The sequence below is a fragment of the Rhamphochromis sp. 'chilingali' genome (assembly GCF_963969265.1).
Source record: "Rhamphochromis sp. 'chilingali' genome assembly, chromosome: 14".
Lineage (NCBI taxonomy): Eukaryota > Metazoa > Chordata > Actinopteri > Cichliformes > Cichlidae > Rhamphochromis > Rhamphochromis sp. 'chilingali'.
This window is the reverse complement of record NC_137941.1, coordinates 6,150,766-6,165,211: the sequence shown is the minus strand read 5'-3', so window position 1 is coordinate 6,165,211 and position 14,446 is coordinate 6,150,766. Positions and strand designations below refer to the sequence as shown.

General features: G+C 37.2%; 1 long non-coding RNA gene across 1 annotated transcript; it reads right to left on the bottom strand.

The window, feature by feature from the left end:
* Positions 1–7,020: 7,020 nt before the first annotated feature.
* LOC308409837 lies at positions 7,021–13,641 on the bottom strand. Its single transcript, XR_013974089.1, has 4 exons — positions 13,517–13,641; positions 11,762–11,794; positions 7,568–7,727; positions 7,021–7,348 (listed from the first exon to the last, which is right to left on the bottom strand). It is a non-coding gene; the product is annotated as an uncharacterized lncRNA (long non-coding RNA).
* Positions 13,642–14,446: the final 805 nt, after the last annotated feature.

Below are 14,446 nucleotides of genomic sequence, written 5' to 3'. Positions count from 1 at the left end.
GGCCCTATGGGAGTTCTTACAGAAAGATTACACTCGTACACAATCATGATCTGGTATCTATTGCTGGATTTAAGTTTCACTGCATATGAAAAAATGTACTGAATGTTTTCCTACTCTCTTTCAAATCTTAAATTACATTTTCTACAGTGTGACTTTGGACTTTAGCTACTGGTAGGTAGAGTTTATTATGATGTGCCTTGTAAAGTCTGGTTCAAAGAAGCACTACAACTAATTACATTTCTGACAAGCAATAATGATGATTTATAGGTAGATTTGATTCCAACATGAACCAAGCAGTAGAACTGGAGAGGTTAACCTGTTGTTTCCACATCTATTCACTGCCTTCTGTGAGAATGGATAACAGGTTTATGAGCAATCAGTTCCATTATGACTGATACTTGGCACACACACATGTTAATAAATCTGAAGAAATTAACGTGTATGTCTATACCTGTTTCTGTGGGAACTATTTGTTGTTGTTGATAGACAATAGTCTGCCAAAACTCTGATACTGATATGCCAAGTGAAGCAAAATTAAAACTCACTATTTTATTGTGGCATCACACGCCCTGACCTAAGTACTTAGGTCAGAACATGCACTAACATAGTAATTAGTATGCCACATCTATCTTTGAACTTTTACCTTGTGGTCGACTGAAGGGCACAGAGAAGAGCTTTGTCACATAGAAGGTCAGTCACCAGGTCAGTGGTGGACTTTCAGAAAAACCATCCTGTTTGTCAACCAGGCAGAGTCAAGGTCTTTGCACAGCAATATATTGGTAATCCATTGGCGCTACATTGAGTTTCGCATGCCCACATGTACAATCAAGTGAATCAAGGTTTTCCAGGCCAATGAAAAACTAACCATACCCTTACCGATATTAAGAAAGCAAGCATATCCCAAGTGCTTCTAATCAAATGAACTTGATTATAAAAGCAGAATTTTTTGCAGTTTGCTGGTGAATGTCCTAGAAAATTCACCAAGGTCGGAATTCCAAAAAACCCAAGAGCTACATCTCAATCTTCTGAACAGACGCCACCAAGTAGGATCGGCCATGAAAGCAGAAACTCAATGTTTTGGGGAGAACCAAACACAGCACACCAGCACAAACACCTAATACCAACTGTCAGTACGGGGGTCTGAGGTGGTGATGTGGGCTTGTTTCTCAGCCACAAGGCCTAGGCACCTTGCAGTCTATGACACAGCCATGTAGTCCTCTGTATATCAAAGTATGCTAGAGTCAAATCTAAAATAATTACATGTCAGTCCAGAATCAGCTCCATGACTGTCTGAATTTCACCACAGGTGTGCATTATGTTATATCCTGTATAACAATTCCAAATTGAAAACAAGGGTCATCCTTGGACCGTGACACATTCATAGCTAGGATTTCATGAAAACATGAATACACATCGTCTTTAATGATAAATGTAGAACAGTATTTCTAAAGTCAATGATAATAACATCTAGTAACATTGTTGTCATTATATAAATCTGAATGATAAAGTTCTTTCTCTTTCATTAATTAGACTATTTAGCCACCTGCAAGATATGTTTGTTTAAACTTATGTGCAGATATCATGATATGCCACAAGTATCTGGTCTCCTGTGGGACTACATGGCTGGGCTTTGGTAATCCTTGAACTGCTGAAGGATTCCAGCTGCACTGAGGTTAAGTTACACTGCAGCTGTCCAGCTGAAAAAAATACAGGCTAAGAAATATGGCCAGAGAGAAGCTCTTTGTTGACTATTGTCTCTTGGCTAACTTCTATCAAGTCGGTGTATGTAGTGCACTGATGCATATACAGTGCAAACTGCACTATTATTATAAACACTCATGGCTTTTCAATAGTAACTATTGTTATAGTACTCCACATACAGGGCATCACAGTTTTTCTTATTTACTTCCTATTTATTTATTTAAAAATGGATGATGCAAGTTAACATAGTTCTAATATGGAATGTATAACTGAAAGCTACGGCTGTTGTTAATTTTCAACCCTTGACCATCTGCTAAGTGTGTCTGAATTTCAAAATTGCTTAGGCACAGCAATAACACTAGTATTAATGGGTGAACAAAGCTTTAAGAGAGCGGTTTCAGTGTTGAAAGAAAGTAGCCGGCTTTAAAAGCACCGGTCCACTGCCGATTTTTTAATCCCTGTATTAACATTTCACTCATAAAATCGGAAGGAGGCCATGCCTCATGGCAAGTTGTATTAATTTCCAGATTATTCAATTAAAAAGTTATCTGAGGTGAGATCAGACAGCTACTGCAGCCTGTGATGAACCTGTCGGTTAAACCTGTCAGTCAAGTCACCCACACAACCTAACTGAATGATTTAAAACATCTATCTGAATAAATAAATGACCCATTGTGTAATTGTTTTGAAGAGAGAAACACTTTTTCTACCAAACCTTTTGTAATACTGTGATGTTGGGCATTTCAACATAGCAGCTTCAAGTGGCCATAAAAGGAACTGCAGTTTGGGCACGAGTGCAAGGTTGGCCTGATTTTTCAGCTCTGGAGGTTGTTACTTGCTTAAAAACCGTTCAACACAGTATGCCTCCAGCTTTAACTCAGCATCTTGGTAAAGGGCACATTTGCCCCCCAAAAAGACATTAGTCAATGCAAACAGAAAATTGTCTTTCAAATAACTGCCAAGCTGAACTAAAGATTTTTTTTTCTCTTTTGAACTCTCTGACCCCTGATTTGCCAATTAAACTGAACACAGATTCCATTTGAAAGTCACTGAGCAATCTTCATCAGTCATGCATGCATGTGAGCAAGCACACGTACACCGACGGCTGCACACCGTCTTCAACAGACACACGAACAAACTCAAACAAGAGAGCTTAAGGGAGATTTGTGATCTTGTAAAAACACATTGAGCGACGAATAGCTTGGACTAGTTGCACTTGTCAAACAGCACCTGCAGCATGTGCCTTTCATGTTTTGCAGGCACAGCAGTGATGGAAAAAAAAGGACACAGAGAAAGGGGGGAGAGTGACTGTCAATATTAGACAGGCATTAACAAGTTGTGATGTAGTGCTTTCATGACAAACTGTAGTGAATATTCCATGAAGCTCTTGGGTAGAGCTCATGCGTGTCAAAACATTTGTAAGTGAGGGTTCTTAAATGTGGAGACTTGACTTTTTTGAAAAATAACAGCTTATTGTTAATTAGTCCCTTTTAGTTTGAGGCACATACATCGCACATACTTCACATTTTGTTTAGTACAAGTTTTTTTTTTTCCATACACACACTGGAACATTTTGACTCTCATTCACTCTTCCACATATAATACTGAGTAAAGCAACACCAGACATCATTACTGTAGTATAACTTATAAACACTTGTGACAAATGTGTGCCTTTATCTTTGTATATTTTTCAAACAGATAACATGAAGCCTGTTTGGCACTAACTAATCCTGTTGGTCGACAGGTGAGAGAGAATACACGGGTTTGCAGCCGTTGTCAGGACAGAGGCCAAGAAAACATCCATCATTATTTAAAAAACCTGGCTTCTGCCTCTTGGCATGCACATTCACTTTATGACTGACAGCCCCAACAATATGGATTCAGCCAAGTAACAGCCCGAGGCACGATGTAACTATAGCCGTGTACTGATTTGCACCATACCCAACATATATTAACTCTTGCCTACTCTTTTCATACTTGGGTTTTCTTTTACACACTTTCATTCAAACAACTACCACATCTCTCTCTCTGTGCATTTGATAAGGCTGATCATATTTTTTTTAATCGAAAATCCTCAGATTACTCCTTCTTGAATGTCACAGAGATGTAATTTATCTCAGTGTCAACTTTTAAAAGTGTTCATTTGTTTTGCTCAGCCTGGCTCAGTTTATCCAACGGGTGGTGCTGGTGTTCATAAGAAGGGCTTTTTTGGAGATTCGTTACATTTCTAAGACCTGCTTTTTCTTGTGCTGTGCTCTTAGTGTAGCAGTGCCTTCTAATTATGATAAGCTAGTTGCTTAAGTACTCCCTGCCTGGGCTCTGTCTGCTGGGCTGGGGTCAGCATACACTCAGCTTTTTAACATCATGTTAGCTTCTCTGCTAGCTTCTGGTTAGCATGCTGTTACAAGATCCCTGTGTTGCTAGTAGAGATGGCACGATACCACTTTTTTATGTCCAATACCGATACCGATAAAAAAAAAATGTACAGAAATAAATTATTTTTCAAGAATAATTAAATCGATTCAATAGCTTTCTTCAACAGAATTGCAGAATTCACAGATGGTACTTTCCCAAAGGAAAAAGTAGTATAGCTTACTAGGGTATATTAGACTTAACAGTTACTATATACAGTAATAGACTTCTATACATTTTACATCAGATTAAAACTTTGGGTGTAAGATTCAGATAATTATTAAATAATTAAAAGCTAGATATTTTAAATGAGAATAAGAAAGAAAAGTATGTCTTTGTGCCCCTTTTCCCTTTTCATGCCTTATCGGCCCCCTGGCTAAACTTTGCTAGATCCGCCCCTGCACAGTTACAGCCATCAGCTATGTAGAAAGGATCCTGGTACAAAGTAATATTAAATAAATTCTAACAACAGCTTATCAAGCTTAAACGTGCTGCTGTTGTTCAGCCGCTGGTTTCCTCTTTCTGGTGCAAAGTGGGCCAAAAACAAACCAGAGAGACGGACTCGCGACAGAAAAGCCGATCAGCTGATCGTTAAGCAGTTTCACATTGAAGTAGCAGCAGGAGAGGGAGGGAGAGAGAAGAGGCAGTCGCTCCATATATCGGTTGTTAAGCTTAACATGGGAATGCTTTACAAACTTTCAGAGATGAACTTACACACTTGCTTTACTTCTCTCTGGGATCACTTCCTCGGAGATGAAATGCTGGTTTGGTAGTGAGGCTACAAATGCACACAGCTGCTCTATCACGTGAGCACACTGCTCCGATGTACTACGGTTATGAGCCGAGTTACGCCTTGTCGCAAGTTTTGTAAGGTGCTTTTTTGATATTTAATGGATCGGATTACATTTTTTATTTCTCGCCGATATCCGATCCAGTAATTTAGGTCAGTATCGGACCGATACCAATAAGTAATATCAGATCGGTCCATCTCTAGTTGCTAGCAGTACAATGTAGCTGTTTCTGACCAGGATGCAGTTTTGCACTTTACCACTGCGCTTTTGATATTCTGTGCAATGAAAATAAAATGTTTATATCTCCTCATTTTTTCTGGGCTTCATGGGCAAGAATGCGGAAAAAGGCCATGTTGCTGTCCGCCCATCTCACAGATTTTTGAAGAACGTTTGTGAAAAAAGCAACATAATAGAATCTGCAATGTGATTACTTACGACCTTATCTGTATAATTATATAACCCCCCAAAAAACATGTGATGTAACTTCATAACGGTAATGCATCAGACCCAGTTAGTTTAAAAATGAAGTTTATGAAATTATAAGGTTCCTACTTTTTTGAAAATGTTTTTTTTTAATATTCAGGTTGGAAAATGGACAGTGGAAATTTGTAAGATGTAACTATTGCTGTGAAATGCTCTAATTTAATCTAAACTATAGCGTCATAAACTTAGAATGAGTAAAACCGAAACAGAAAATAAAAGTAAGAGTTAAAAACAATACAACAGGTATTATCCCACCATCATTTACCCATCAAGCAATGATGTGAACTTTGTTGGCTGACAGTAAAGAAATGCAGCATTAAACTAACATGTTTTGCAATCAGTGGCAAAACAAAAGGTCTCGTAGAAAACCTGCACAAGGAAAACATGTCACAACTTTACTGGGGGCTGTCCAGTAAACCAAACCCAGCCAACATTTATATGTGGGGCCCATATGGTTTGGAAATGGGCTGAAAAATGGGCCCCATATAGGATTGTCCGCGGGTTCCGTAATGGCCCCATATTAAATGCCCATATAGGTGTTATGTTAGGAAAATCTGGGAACTAAATGGGCCCCAACTGGGAAAAGTACACAGAAACCCACCTGGGCCCCATCTTTCAAGTTTTTGTGGGTACCATGTAGGCACCACATAGGCTAAAAAGTGTGTTTTAAGTGGGATTGTCCGCAGGTTCCATAATGGCCCCATTTTATAAGCCCATCTCGGTGTTATATTGGTAAAATCTGGGAACTAAATGTGCCCCAACTGGGCAAAGTACACAGAAACCCACCTGGGCCCCATCTTTCAAGTTTTTTGTGGGTACCATGTGGGCACCACATAGGCTAAAAAGTGGGTTTTAAGTGGGATTGTCCGCGGGTTCCATAATGACCCCATTTAATAAGCCCATCTCGGTATTATATTGGTAAAATCTGGGAACTAGATGGACCCCAACTGGGCAAAGTACACAGAAACCCACCTAGGCCCCATCTTTCAAGTTTTTGTGGGTACCATGTGGGCACCACATAGGCTAAAAAGTGGGTTTTAAGTGGGATTGTCCGCGGGTTCCGTAATGGCCCCATTTTATAAGCCCATCTCGGTGTTATATTGGTAAAATCTGGGAACTAAATGGGCCCCAACTGGGCAAAGTACAAAGAAACCCACCCAGGCCCCACCTTTCAAGTTGTTTTGTGGGTACCATGTGAGTACCACATAGGCTAAAAAGTGGGTTTTAAGTGGGATTGTCCGCGGGTTCCATAATGGCCCCATTTTATAAGCCCATCTCGGTGTTATATAGGTAAAATCTGGGAACTAAATGGACCCCAACTGGGCAAAGTACACTGAAACCCACCTAGGCCCCATTTTTCAAGTTCTTAGTGGGTACAACATGAGGAAAACATGAGCTAAAAAGTTGGAATGGCATTAGCAGTGGGTTCTGTATTTGCATCTTATTTCTAGTTTGAATTGCCTAAGTTCTGGCACTGAGTGGGCCCCATGTAGTAAAACAGTAACAAAATCAATTTTTCAGACGGCTAATACGGGTTCTGTGACACAAAGACACCAAATATATTAAAGCTGACCGCAAACAAAATCTAGTTTGTAAATAAAACCATTTCAAAAATCACGAGGGTACACAAAACAACATTTTTCACATTTATTTTGTCCAACAACTGTGATTTTACGTAACTGTATTCCAAAGTGCGTAAACGTTTAAAAACTAGAAATGTCAAACTACAGCAAAATTCCTTAGATATTTGGAACTGTAGCAACATGGGGAAAAAGTCAGATGGAAAACTCAAAAGCTTATCTTGAATCAGCAGGGTTTGTTTTTTTACAGAGCCGTAAGTCTATTTTGTACCCTTGCAGCCCTCGGTCCTCCTCTGTCTTTAGCTCCACTGAACCACTTGGACAGAGCCTTCTCTGCTTCTTGCAAGTTGACTTTTGATGTTAAATAATTCTTCAGTGCCTCTGCAAATGAAGAAGAAGAAAAACGGGCAAGCCAAAGTAAAGTTAATCTTAGCTTACTTCATTTGGTGATGATTTTCAAAGAACAATGTTTATTTCACTTTATTGCCTCAAAAAATATATACAAATTGCATGATAACCAATCTCAGTTACACTTTCAAACACTTTATTAAAAAAGTTTAGTTTTCTAAAGTTCAAATGTCTCAAGTGAAACTAACTTACCATACACAACATTAAAAAGACGCAAATCTCTGAACTTTTTTTCCCCATGTCGGCCAAGCATGTTGTACTCCACAGCCAGCTCAGGTGATATGAGGAATTTCATCATCCTTCTTGTGGCATCGTCTACACTTGTTTCCCCTGTATCTGCTACCATGGCAACCTGAGGGGAACATACAAAAAGGACAGATTAGATACTGGCATCTGGTTAGGTTGCCTCCCTGGTGAGGTGTTTTGGGCACGTCCCACCAGGAAGAGACCCAGAACACCCAGGACATGCTGGAGGGACTATGTTTTTCGGCTGGCCTGGGAATGCCTTGGGATTCCCCCGGAAGAGCTGGGCCAAGTGCCTGGAGGGAGCGAAGTCTGGGCCTCTCTACTTAGTACCGGATTGGGTCGAGGGGCAGCAGCCTAAGCTTAAGATAATGGACCGGAATGGAGGATAAATGGACACTTTACATATTACTTAATGTTTACTGAGTGGTGATAAAAAAAAAATGGTAGTAAACACAAGCTAAACTAAAAAAATTAATTGCGCTTCCTTAACCCTTTATCCCCAATAATGTTACGCAGGATAACTGGTAGGTCTGGTAGGTTTTTTCCTCTACTGTATACTATATGAATGTAATCAAGGATTAATAACAGAAAGAAAAAAGAAATTGAAATTTTGCCATTTTTACTAAAGGCAATCAAAATGTACATGAATAAAATATTTAAATTAGTCAATTCAAATTAATAACTCTAAAACACTGAACAAAATTAAGTATTTGACCCTGTGGTTTATTTTCGGACATCTCTTTTCTTCTAAAAGTCCAGGCGTGTTGGGCCCCTGGCAGAGCTCAGGTTTGACGAGACAGGTTTGGAAAAACCTGTCGCTGGCGACTTTTTGGGGGCTAAAGGGTTAAAATAAATAGGAATTGGCCAAAATTTGTATAAACTATGAAATAGCAGAACAAAAGTAAAAAAAAAAATCTTTATCTGTTATCAGAATCAAATATTTGATTAGAATAAAAAATTTAACTTTCTGGAAGATTTCTCGTTACATCTGTCATAAAAGTAACAACATCTCAGAAAAGAAACATGATAGCAACAGAAAAATATGATAGCAGTGTGATGTGATGGTCCCTGGCCAGATTTTTACACATATTATAAGCCCTGTGACACAAAAACCACAGAACTCTGACACGCACAGACTGTTTTCCTTCGTGCTAATGAAGAAAAATGCTGGTCTGGTATGTAAAAGGGAATTTATTCTTCCAGGACCTGAAGCTCCGTAATGCAGCCCTCCAACAGCCAAACCTATCTGTTCTCTGATTGTCTTGATGCATGCTCAATCATCCAGGTAAGTAAATCTCCAAAAGTTGATTCTGTTCATCTGGACGTAGCGCTTGCAGCATTTTCTCCCACTGAAAATGCTACGTCCAGATGAACAGAATCAACTTCTGGAGATGTTCTCTGATTGGATTGTTTAATTGGTGATTGACATGAAATTGACCAATCAGCTGAAAGGAAGAAAAATAGGGTCAAAATTTGGATGTGTAAGTATAAATCCACACACAGCCAGGAAAGCCGAGCGCAGAGTTGTTTGTAGCACCAATTCAGCCAGAGTGGAGCCAGATGGATTTTCCATCCATCCACACTGTAAAGTCTATAGACCAGCAAGTGATAAATTAACAGTGTTGTTGGTATTTTCTAAAACAGTTGTATGCAATAGGAATTGCTGTTTATAGTCCTCCTGTATATCTGCATGTTCCCTCCCAATTAAAACCTGTGATAATGGAGATTCAAATTCATGTCATACCTATACCAACAGTTATCAAGTATCCAGATCGACCTTTACTGATGTGCTCTGTCAGTGCGCCCCAGGGCAGCTGTGGCTACAATGTAGCTTGACATCGCCAGTGTGTGATTGTGTGTGTGAATGGGTGAATGACTGAATGTAGTGTGAAGCGCTTTGGGGTCCTTAGGGACTAGAAAAGCGCTATAAAAATGCAGGCCATTTACCATTTAAAGGAAAATTGTTATTTCCATGTATTTTCCTGTTCTGCCTTCAACTTTGAGGACTTCCCCCCACATTTCTAGTTGTGACAGTGCACCTACAACAAAAAAAATCTGCTGTGATTTACATTTGTTGAAAGAGCAATTTTGTAAAATAGTCTATTTTTGTATGCACAGTTTACAAATCTGTCCTGTACAGCATGGACTGATTGCATGCTAAAAAGTTGTTGCTTAAAAATAAAACAATAAATTTTTAATTAATAACATCAGCAGAAAGCCTTGTTATTAATTAGATGTACAATTTCTATAGAATACGAAACAACTCAGTTCATTTTTGATCATATCAATACCAGCATATTACACAACTAGTGATGGGATTTTCGTCTCTTTTTAGAAAGCCGGCTCTTTCGGCTCCCAACCGGCTCTTCAGGTTGTTTTGTTGCTTTAATTAATTTATTATTAACAACAATATAAAATTATGAACAAAAGGAATTACTAATGTAAAAAAAGAAACGTGGTTTTATTTATATATGTTTATATATAAATATATATGGTGGCCCCTAGAGACAAAGCATGTACAAACTCCAAAACCCATTTCTAGCGTCAACTGAACTTCCAAAACAGAGCTATCTAGATCACTTAATTTACACAATTGAAATCATATGTGTATTTTTTGTGTATTTATACACAAGCACTCATATATATTCATAAAAAATTCCAAAAGCTGTTCATTTACCTGTTACTACCACACACCAAATCCGGTCGTTGGTACTTCCTGGCTTGTGTAGCCACTAGGTAACAAAATCTCAACACTGTGCCTAGCATCCTGGAGCACTTCTGTTGTGTTTTGTACGTGCTTTGGAGTTTGTACGTGCTATGGAGTTTTTACGTGTTTTGGGGTTTGTACGTGCTTTGTCTCTAGCAGCCACCGTAAATATACTTTTATTTATTCTCTCCACATAAAATGTAATAAATAAATCATATAATACAAAAAAACCAACTATTTACATTTCAACTTTTAACTATTTAAATTTTCAGCTTTTTCCTTTTAAACAAATTTAAAGTGAAACAACACAAAACACTGCAAACCACAACACAATTAAATATAAATTATAATATGAAAACAAACAGAAGATGCACATTCTCTGTCATATGGGCCTGCATGAATAAACTTTCTGAATCCTTTATCATCCGCAATTGAAAATAGTTGTGGATGATTACTATACCTTTCTAATGTGACGTTGTTGTCCCTGGCTCTCTTTCTCTCTCTCTCCCTCCTGCTCTGTTACTGTGCTGCGTGTGTAACAACCGCCCCTCCCCCCTCTTCCCAGCGCAAAGCACAAGGCTCGCGTGCAGAGTGAAGCGGAAAAAAAGTGCGAGAGAGAGGGTGAGAGAGAGAGAAAAAACACGCTTGTGTCGTTCACTTCAAAGAGCCGTTTCGTTTTGACCAACACATCACTAACAACCATGATGAAAAACGCTCATCTGCTTCCATCACCATCAGCTGATTAACATTGAGCTGCTGCAGTCAACACCATCAAACTAATTTACTGTTTAATGTTATGTTATTGAATGCTTTTATTTTTAAATCTTTACCAGCGCTTAAAGACTGTAGATGTTCACACCTGGTGTTAGAAAACCGAGCTCACTGCAGTATTTTTTTTTATAACAGTAAATTTAAATTTTTATTGGTTACCGTGTTTATTACCACTTTTATCAGTAATGTACTTCCTATAAAATATGGATTTGATAAGTTACCGGTTTATTGAAATCAGCTAGTGAACACATCGATCACTTTATTGAACTACACGCCTTACACTCTTGTGAGCTCTGGTTACTAACAGCAGGTGTGAATGTTTGGAGTCCAAAACGCAGATAAAGATTAGAATAACAAGGCAATGTAAAATCAGTTTAATGCAGTTGACAGTAGCAGCTCAGATGGAAATCAGCCAATTGTGAGGAGAGCAGAGGACCAAAACTGTCAGAGTTGTGGGTCAAGTGAAGAGAACACTGTTGGCATTATTGTTAGCATAAAAGATGAAAATTAAATAAATGTTAAATTTTAAAATAGATCATTGCCTCCTGTGCCTAAATAAATATATATACTTAATACCAATAAAAAAAAAAGGATGCCCCAAAGACCATCACTTTTCAAAAATAATAATAATAAGTAATACAAATAATATGAAAGTTACTTACATGTCAAAGATGGTGCTTGTGATCTTGAAGAATCTAAACGTGATAAGGAAATGAAAGAAAGTGCATGAGAAAATACAAACATTTTTGTTTTTTCCCAGGATAATTCAATATAAAAGATTCTCTTACTAATGCACAAAATGAACAGTGTAATTAAAAGTTTGAAAGGCACTGCATGTGTTTATATGATAAACTGACTAATTCAAGCAGCAAACACTAGCAGTGCAAAAATGTATCTAACTAGCTGACAGACTTTAAAGTCACAGGAAGATATATCAAAATGGTGACTTATGCCAGAACAAATGACTTGACAGACATAAATCCTAAATTCCTTTAAGTAAAAAAGGAATTACTTTTTTATAAGTGGTCCCTAGTGGTTTTCAAATTATTACATGGCTTGTTAATTTTTTATTAAATTATTAAGAAGCCAGATGAGTTCAAAACATTTACAAATGACTATAAAGCACTATCCAAACTTCAAATCAAGTGGCAAAATCTCCAAATTAAAAGTACTCGCAAACTATAAAAATTTGATTATACTTAAAAATATGCAAAAACTAATTTAGTGGAATTTTTACCTGCTCAAGAATACATTGAACATGCAATATTTAATTGAAAAGAACAAAATTTGTGTACTTTTAGAAAGGATTATTAAATATTTGGGGATACTAGACATAAAGAGGGTCTCGTACATTTACGGGCATCTAATTTCCTGGATTTAATGGTTTAAAAGTTTAATAGGTCTTTGAAGTTGATAATAAAATTGAGTCCATTATTAGCAAAAAGAATTTAAAAAAAAAAGAGCAAAAAAATGCTTAATATATAATAATTGTTTTAAACTTAAGCTTTGTAATTGTAGCAGATTTCATTATGTCTGTAATTTTTTATTTAGCCCCACAGTAGTAAAAGCCATAAATGGGAGTTAGATTTATTACTAGTATTTTACACAGCATTCAGCTATAATAACATGTTCTGCATTTTCCTACTTCACCATCTGATCTGAACAGCTGCACTCTCTTAATTAATTAATGACCTAACATTTCTCAGTAACCAATAACTAGATGGAACAGCACAGTATCTAAGAGAGTGATCAGACAGTGTTTGAGCTAAAGACGCTGTGTGTTTCTTTTGGGGGCTTTTTACACACTGATCCACCACCGTTTTCCCATAGTACAATGCATATCTGGTAACATTACCGTATTCAGATCAGAAAACCGTTTCAGCTGCAGGCATCTACTCCTGTAATTTAAACAATCACCTTGCTACACTGCACATGAATATTACCTAACATGGTATGACTAGCTCATGTTCAGACATTTAAGATACTGTTCAGCCATTTTGTTTACTGGGTAGTGCATAATGGCCGAGTTAGCTGAGCAGGAATCCACTAAAGCCAAAAAATAATATAAATTTTTTAAATTAATTACAAAAACCTTATAGGAAAACCCAAGAAACAGTTGCAGAAGCACAGAAAAAAACTGCCGTGTACGTTATAGTGTGTAAATTCAAAAACTGTATAGAGAGAATGGTGCAATGAAAACAGAATAAGATAAGATTAACTTTATTGAGTAGAATATAGGCAGTAAGAGTTTTTTAATTAACTTTAAATTATGTTTGCCAAAGACAATGCAGCAAATTAACCCAGTTCTACCTGCTAGCTAAAGATGTTATGCTTCTCCCCCTTATACCGTTTAGGACGACTATAGAAAGTTACTAAAATAACCATTGATGAAAACGTATCAAACTTTAAGTATTTACCTTTGTCATAGTTTTCGATTCTTTGGTATCCTTTTGTCCTCCACGTTCTTAAACACCAGGGAGAGAAAAGGCGCAACAGACGAAAGACCGCGAAGACTAGACGCTAGGCGGTGCAATCTGCTCCTCCCTCTTTTTAAACGAGCCAATAGGAGCTGCTCACATTAAAAACAACTTTATTTAAAAAGTCGTTTTACACCTGATACAAAAATTTTAAAAGTCAAACAATGCACAAGTTTAAAAGAACAATTTTATTTTTAAAAGTTTTTTAAGCATAGGGATGGTTAATATGTTTTAAAAAGTAATATATAATATTTATCAAAAAGTGTCACCCAAATCAACATCATAATAAAAATATAATTAATAAAAATATAATAATGATAAGAAGAAGAATAACAGTTTACCTAAAAGCTCTTCTAACATTAGACTGGTTTTGAAAAGTTTCAATAGTGTCAATACACCATAAGGACAAGGGAGTTTCACAGTTGAAGTGTGACTGCTTGAAAGACCCCATTCCCTCTCCTTTCCACTAGTTCAAAGAAAATATAAATTATTTCTGGTTATATAATTTGAGGGCACAAGTTTGAAGAGTAACATTTTAACAGATCGGTAATATACTTCAGGAGCTTTACTGGATCTGATTAACCAAAACTTCCATCTTCCATGTAACTAACTGTCTTTTCTCTAATACAGTAGAGTGTGTCTGATCTACTAAAAATCCTCAACTGCATGTTTGCTCAAGGAAATAGTCTTAATTGTTTGAACAACCAGTAATCCTTAATTTGCAAATGCCAAATCTGGATTTTGTCTGTGTAATTCACTTTTATCTTAGGTTTTTTATTCGTATTTTTTGCTTTTCTTTTTTTCTACTCTTGTGTCCGTTTTAATCACTTATTATTGCTGCTGTGACAAGTGAATTTACCTAAGAAGAAT